Genomic DNA, 8,708 nt, shown 5'->3' on the forward strand with positions numbered 1-8,708 from the left:
CAAAATGATTCTAAAAACCACATGGAAATGCAGTTAACTTAATATAAAATCCTAAACATTTTTTTAAAAAATAAGAAAGTTAGAGAATAAACACTACCTGGTTTCAAGCTAAATTACACAGCTACAGTAATCATGGGAGTGTAGTACTGACATCAAGATAGATTAACATACTCATTGAATGTTTGTCTTCTTAACAAATTCTACTAAAAATAGATATCCATATTCAAAAGTATGAACTTTGATCTAAATTTTACACCATCCATGAAAATACTCAAGATGGATCAATAGAAACTAAAAACTATAAAATTTCTAGAGAAAAAAAGAGAAATATTTACTACCTTGGGAAACCATAGATGATTTTTTAAAATTATAAACTAAACTTTATAAAATAAGAGGCTTATATGACTATCTCTCATTAGCCAGGGCCTAGTTTTGTGAAATCGCCAAAATTCAGGAGGGGTCCAGATGTATGATTGAATAAAAGATATGATTCTCAGTCCCTGCCACATACACTAAACACAAATAAAGAGTAAGAAGTCCAACAAATTTGTGGATGTTTCTCTATGTAAGTGGCCCAACGCTCTGACTGAATTACTACATTATTCCCATTATTTGTCTAATGGATAGGACTGTGCTGTATGTTATGTTCATGACCCTTTGTCAGACAGGGAGTCTGTGACATGCACGGTGCTCTTTGGGGACTGTCTTAGCCTAGATGGCAGGCTACTCTGAAGAATGAAATTTAACACCTGTCTCTCACCCTGCACAAAACTCAACTCAAAGCAGATCAAAGCCCAGGGTGGTTAGACCAGAAACTCTGTACCTACAAGAAGAAAATGTAAACCCAAGTTTCCCTCACGTTGGCTGAGGACCCAGATTCCTCAACAAGACTCTAAAGAAATAAAATCAACAATCAATAAATGGGATGGTATCAAAAAAGGTCCTTCACCACAAAGGACACCATCAAGAACGTGAAGAGAGAATATAGAGAATGGGAGAAAATCTTTGACACCTGCATCTCAGATAAAGTATTATCCTCAAGGATATATAAAGAATTAAAAAAACTTAACATCAGAATAAATAAAATGAATAAATAAATAATCTAATCAATAAATGGGCAAAGGAACCTGAACAGACTCTTCACAAAAGAAAAAATACAATGGTCAACAAATATATGAAAAAATATTCAACATCTCTAGCAATTAGAGAAATGCAAGTTAAAACCACACTGAGATTCCATCTCATTCCAGTTAGAATGGCAACAATCAAGAATACAGGTAACAATAAATGTTGGTGAGGATGTGGGAGAAAAGGCATGCTCATACATTGTTGGTGGGACTGCAAATTGGTGCAACCACTCTGGAAAGCAGTATGGAGATTCCTCAGAAATCTTGGAATGGAACCACCATTTGACCCAGCCATCCTACTCCTCACTATATACCCAAAGGGACTTAAAATCACCATACTACAGTGACACAGCCACATCAACTTTTATAGCAGCTCAATTCACAATAGCTAAACTATGGAACCAACCCAGGTGCTTTTCAAGAGAAATGGATAAAGAAAATGAGGTACATATACACAATGGAATATGACTCACCATAAAAAAAGAATGACTTTGTGACATTTTCTGGTAAATGGATGGATCTGGAGACTATCAGGCTAAGTGAAATAAGCCAATCCCCCCAAAACAAAGATCCAGTGTTCTCTCTGATAAGTAGCTGCTAACATACAACAAGGGGAGGGGAGAATAAAAGTTCAATGGATTAGACAAAGAGCAATGGAGGGAAGGGTGAGGGAATAAGAGAAGAAAAGGCAGTGAAATGAATCTGATTCAACTTTCCTATGTATATATATGAATAGACCCTAGTGAATCTTCACATCACATATTGTCAGAAGACTGTGATTCCAATTAAAATAAGATATGTCCCATGTTTGTAAAAATATGTCAAAATATACTTTACTGTCATGTATATCAAAAAATAAATAAAAATCAAATAAAAGTGTCCTGCTTCATCGACCTCAGAAGTGTCCACTGTGTTCCCCACCCCCACATAGTTCAGTGCTCCATGGCAGATGGACAGGCATCCCTCACAAATGCTCTGTTTCCCAATCTCTGGGTTCTTCTGCAAACAGTGATGACCCTAATGCCTGAGAAAGTAAAGCCTCAAGCAGAGATGCTTCAAACCATGAACAAAGTCAAAGCACATCCTTTCATTTGAAAAAAAAAATAGCAACTGCAAGAAACACTTGGGAATGGAGGAACGGCCACAACTGGTCTGTTCTTATGTAAAGAGACAAATGCACACTTAGCCCCAGAGGAGGGAGTGACAATAGGATGCTACATCTCAGTCCAAAGAAAGCGATCAATAAAAAAAGTAATGCCCTTTGAAGCTGATGACCTTGCTAAAAAGCAGGGATGTGAATTTATAGAAGTTCTTTGATTGTTTTAATCTCTTGGCAGAAGCGAGGAGGAAGAAATGGCCCTAACTCCTTTTTGTTGTTGTTTTAAAGCATTTGTACAATGTATTTTTGAGGTGTAGGGAACAAGAAAATCAAAAACCCCGGGATTCTACATTTGTTTAAGGTTGTTGTGATTTTTGAAATTGTTAAAATCAAGCAGGAGTCTCTGGGTTGAAGCACATCATGTTTGATTTATTGCATAGGAATCAGAAAATCAGAAAAACAGGACAAATTTGATTCAGAGAACTAGGGCTAAAGAAGGAACTCCGTCTATGGAGTCAGAAGAGGGAGGGTAGATTCTGGGCTCCGGGGACCTCCATGACCATAGATAACTCATGCAGTTCTCATGGCCTCAGTTGGCTTACTCTTCAGTCAGAGGAACCCTTGCAAGTCATGACGCTTTTCAGGATACCTTGGACACAAAGTGTTGCACATTTTAGCCAAGAACTGTACCATGGATCTTGCCCTTGGCCCTACTTTTAGCACCTTCTAAGCCTTTTAGCATACAGGTACAAGGTTAAATACACAAGTATGGTTTAAGCCTTGAGAAGTGTGTATTACTCCACCTTCCTCCAGTTACTGATGAGGAGACTGAGATTCAGAATCGTAATAGTGGCTCTCAGTTCCCACAGCAAGCAAGATGCTAGACCCTGGACCTGGAGCCAGATAATCAGAGGGAACATGAGATGGGTAAATAAAAAGTCCCCAAAACTTCTTTGAGGGACAGCAGTGGGAGGCTTGACCAGGTCCCATGGATTTTTGTCCTCATACCTGTCTGTCCAGATGAACATTTCTCAAATTGTTCATCCATAAGCCCACTTCCAGATGTCTGCCAGATCCTCCAGCTAGCTGGGTATGCCTAACAGAGCTGATATTGTGCATAAGCATCTGAGATGGCATTTACCCTAAGCACTAATATCTGTAAAAATCACAGTTTGGATATGCCAGTTACCTATTTAAAGAAAAAAGTTACACAGAGTCATTTAAAGACACACTCATCAAACACATACTCATCAAACTCTCTCCTTCTTCTATCTAAAATTGGCATGAATATAAGCTCTGCAATTTGAGGAGCCCCAGCGCCAGACTTTTAAGTTTATTAAATTGCTTTTCAGTCCTTTTTTTCCAACTCCTTCACAGTGAAAAACTTTGAGCCCAAATAGGGAGTTAAGCTTCAGGCTTCAAGTTACAACCTCTCCTCTAGCACACTGCAGAGGAGAACCAAAGGCAAGGATATAGAAAGATCCAGCAAGGATTCCACCTAGAGAGGAGGAAGCTCTTTTCCAGGTAACTTGCAACCCAGGAGTCAGACGTCTACTAGATTCACCAGAAGAAGCAACATTCCAGTGACAAAGCCATCAAAGGTGAGCACTGGCCAAGTGGCCAGGTGGAGACCAGGCCTGATGTGCCCTGACAAGGTGTCATTCCAGAATAGGCCAGCAAGGGCAGGGAAGGAATGACAGCTGATTCAGTTGCACCCAGTGGAAGTCAGCACAACTGTCCAGAGGGATGCATCTCCTGCCCAGGGTCTCTAGAAATTCCTCCAGGGAAAGTGATTCTAAGTTTACATTGTATCCTTCTGTGGAACTTTGGCAAGTTTGGGGAAGAAGAAGATATGTTGAGCCTTCATCAAGGTGGCAAAGTCTTATTTAGTTGACATAAAACTCACAATTGAAAAAAAACCTCTGGACATTGTGGACAGATGTATGAAACTTATACAATGTGACCTTCTTGTAGACTAGGTGGCTAGCTCGGAATGACAAATCTGCTGAGAAGTTTCCTGACATTGCACCACATACCAACAAAGATGTTGTGTCTGCCGAAAACTAAAAAATAAATATTAAAAAAAATTCTCTCTCTCTCTCTCTCTCTCTCTCTCTCTCTCTCTAAAAAAAAAAAAAGTGGGTTTCAGTTCCCTTGAAAGGTGTAAACATTGACTCCCAAAAGAGTGGTTAGAAGGCAGGGCGGGGGTCCATCCTGGTTCATTTCTGGCTCAACCACAGATTTACTAAACTAATCCTGACTACTAGCTCTTCAGCTTCTCCAAACCTCAGTTTAATTGAAAATTGACACAAAAATAACACCAAACCTTACTGAGTTATCATGACCTGCAATGAGGTGACAAATCCTGATTTGAGAGACTGTCTAGAGATAGTAGTCATCCATGAAATGGCAGGAGTTGACCCTGCTTTTGCACCACAACACTTTAGTCCCCATTATTTATATCAGGGTTTCAAAGAAGCCTCCTATGCATTTCATAATGGTTGGCGTCATTCCTGAGCTCTGTAATTTTGTAAACAGCATTGAGGTCTCAGGTTCCTATTGGAACACGTGTGAAAATTACACAGGAGAATTGACACTAGCGGAGATGATAAGCAAGTTTTGTCACCGTAACTTTGCACTCATTTTCCCATCTCAAAGCATTTTCTCATCTCTAATCTAGAGGGATTTCACATTAATTAAAGTCTCATGTGGGTCTGACCTTTCCATTAGACATGGATGTGAATGATGTCAGAGCACAGACGTCATTAAGTGGTAGAGCTGGAGATGAGCAAAACTCTAGCATTTCCTGTGAGCTCAAATAAGAATTTTGAGTTCCATTTTATACCTGGTGTGCACCCTGATTTTGTGTGTCAACTTGACGGATTACGGGATGCTCAGGTGGCTGATGAAATATGATCTCTAGAGGAGACTAACATCTGAATCAGTAGACTGAGTAAAGTTCTGCCCTCACCAGTGTGAGTGGCATCATCCAGTCCTTTCAGGCCCCGAAAGAACAGAGAAAGGGTGAATTCACTCTTTTTCATCTTAAGCTGGGACATATATCATCTTCTTCTGCCTGGGGGACATTGAAGCTCCTGGCTCGTAGGCCTTCCAACTCCAAGGTTTATGCCAGTGGTACTCCATCACTCACCTGAAGGCCTATAATTAGGAGTCACACCATAGGCTGCCTTGGTTCTCAGGCCTCTGTGCTCACACTGAACTACACAACCAGGTTTCCTGATTCCCCAGGTTGCAGACAACCAGTCATGGGACGTTTGGGCCTCCATCATCAATGCAAAAGCTCTCACAACAAATTCCTCTATCTCTCCCCCCCCACACACCTATCTATCTCTTACTGACTCTTGTCTTTGGTGGATATGCTGACTAGCATAGATAAGATAAATGGAACTCAGAGAAAATAACTAATAAGACTCAGCATAGTGGTCGGTTCTCTAGTCTGCTTGGGTTCAAGTCCCAGCTTCTACATTTATTAGAAACGGATTCTTAGGCATCAGACTCATATGCAAACTAGGGACAGAATTAATTTCTCTACTTAAAGAGAATGAGAGAATTAAATGAAGTATTTCCCATAAAGCTCTAGAAGAACACCTGACACCCTGCAAAAGCTTCATCACCACCAGCTATAAAAGTGTGGCTATCATTGTTGCTATCATTTTATTCCTAGTGTCAAGGCACTCTTCCTTCTGGAGACATAGATATATGTCCCAGCTTAATGCTGTCCCTGGGCCAGCAGCATCAACATCACCTGAGAGCTTGGAAGTTGGAAAAGCAAATTCTTAACCGCATCCTAGAGCTATTAAATAAGAAACAACTGAATATGAGAATCTCATAAGGGGTCAGATGCACCTGGAAGTCTGACGATCAATTTGACAGAGGAAACCTCCCAACCTCTCTCTCATGTAAAAGGTGTAGATTTGTAGTTGGAAAAATTAACCAAAATAATGTTTATGAAGTTGGAGTATCACATACTTGCTCAAATTTGTTTAAATTGATCTTTTGTTTCTCATTTATCTATCATGTTTGTTATTGCACTCCATTAATAAAAAAAAAACCTCAGAGGAGATTAATAAATATCTAACCCAAAATTATCAATATTTTTTATTTACTCCTCCAAGAAATACTTCAAAAAGGAACAAACTTTTTTGTTTGTTTGTTCGTTTGTTTTAGTACTGGGGATTGAGCCCATGGGCTTAATCCATATCCCCAACTCTTTTTATTTTTGATTTTGAAATAGAGTCTTGTTAAGTTGCTTTGAGCTGAGCTTAGTATCTGAGTCTGGCTTTGAATTTACAATTCTCCTGCTTCAGCCTCCCAAGTTGTTGGAATTACAGGCATGTGCCACTGTACCTGGTCAGGACAGACTTTTACTGTTCTCTCTTATCTTCATGCAGAAATGTGGAGAAGCATGTATATTATTGCATCAAAAAATGCCCATTGGGCTTATGAGAAAGGATTCAACATCGAATATAGAAAGTGCAACACAATGGTGGTTTTTTCTCAATGAAAAATATAAAAGTGGATACTATAAGTTAAAACAGCAGAGGCAGTTCTATCTGAAGATGTTAACAAATATTTGAAATCAATCTTAGAATTTAAGACAGTTCTGATTATATGTCCCAGGCCCACCATAGATAGCTCTGGTAAGCCAATTTCCCAGTCTGTACTCTAGTATCTGTAAGCAGGGACAGGGAGAGAAATTCTTACATTGATCTTCATCTGTTGCCAACCTTGTTGTAATGAAAAACTGAGATAATATAAATAAATAAAATAGCAATTCAAGGAAATCAAATTCCATCAAGATGCAGAATTTTATTATCTATTCAAGGAAATAAGATAATAAAAGAAGTTTATGATGCAGTAGAATAAATTGGGGTTTGGAATCAACCTTAAATAGTTCTAAATTCTGAGTTTACCTCTAGCAAACCTTGTTATCTTGTGGGCTAGAACCTAATATTATAATCCCAATTGCTATAGGAGTATATAATATTATAATATCATAGTATTACCATGGGATATAAGATAATACACATAAAATCTAGATTTTTCTGAGGCCATACTTGGAAAAGATTAGGTATTATTGACAAGTGTTGAATAGAATACATTTAAAAAGGAAGACAGAATGGAGAATTACTACTATATCTAATATGTAAAATCTTCATCTTTATACCTCCATGAACCTATGATTTACTGTGGAAAAGAATATGAAGACAGAATGTAGAGAAAGATTCTATTTTATTTTTATTTATTTATTAATTTATTTTTTGTGGAGGAGGGTACCAGGGATTGAGCTCAGGGGCACTCGACCACTGAGCCTTATCCCCAGCCCTATTTTGTATTTTATTTAGAGACAGGGTCTCACTAAGTTGCTTAGTGCCTCACTGTTGCTAAGGCTGACTTTGAACTTGTGATCCTCATGTCTCAGCCTCCTGAGCTTCTGGGATTACAGGCATGCACCATCTTGCCTAGCAAGATTTTATTTCTTAACACAGTAAAATGTTCTTTTTGCACTGTGATATGGGGAACATCCCTGCTTAACAACTAGCATCTTTCAAGGAAAAGCCCAAAGAACTCTGAGAAAAATCCCAAGACAGTGAAACTGAGCAGATTTCACTGGGTAACCTTAAGTAATTTTCTTAAACTCTTTGAGTCCAAGTTTCTCCTTTAGCAAATGGATGTTCTACCCGCCTCAAAAATTAGTTGCACAGGTCACATATAATTATGCATTTATAAGGCCTGCATATAATGGTTTCAAATCAATGCTGTTGGTTTCATTATTATCATAAAACTTTTGAAAAGAACATAAAGAAGACAAAATTATGCAAGGAATCACAGCTGATATCTACAAGTTGTCACCCTAAGGAACCAAAAATTCATTAGCTACAAAGCAGGTTATATGTTAGCAGAAGAAAAAAGTAAATAAAAGTCACAGCCTGTGTATAAAGCCTAACAAATCATGGACTCTCTGGAATGGAAGCAGGACTGTGGTCAAATACCAAAAAAGATGCCAAAAGCTTTTCATCCCTTCAGGATCCACATCCTTTGCAGTAAGTGTTTGCAGTTCCTCTCAATGAAGAGGTAGTCTATTTACACCTTGGACATTTACTGGCCTTGGACTTATTTCCGTCAATTAAATAAAGTGCCAATTTCAAGCACAGGCCTCAAGAGGCTGTGAGGCTTCATTTCTCTGAGATCCCTGCTACCACTGTATGAATAAGCCCAGACCAGACTGAGGGAGGATCGCAGAGCTCATAGAAGAGCTTCCATTGGTCCAGGCCAATACCATCCTCAGCCATACCACCCTCACCCATTCCCATACCCAGACTATATCAGCAAAGCCAGGTGTCCCTAGATTAGGTTGCTGTAGACACCTGAGGGAGCCCACCAAAAATGAAAGAAGTACTCAGATTTTCAACAGAAAATGTGAGCTAAAATACACTTACTATGTTAAGCCATTGAACTTC

Source organism: Urocitellus parryii, chromosome 7 (assembly GCF_045843805.1).
Source record: "Urocitellus parryii isolate mUroPar1 chromosome 7, mUroPar1.hap1, whole genome shotgun sequence".
Classification (NCBI taxonomy): Eukaryota; Metazoa; Chordata; class Mammalia; order Rodentia; family Sciuridae; genus Urocitellus; species Urocitellus parryii.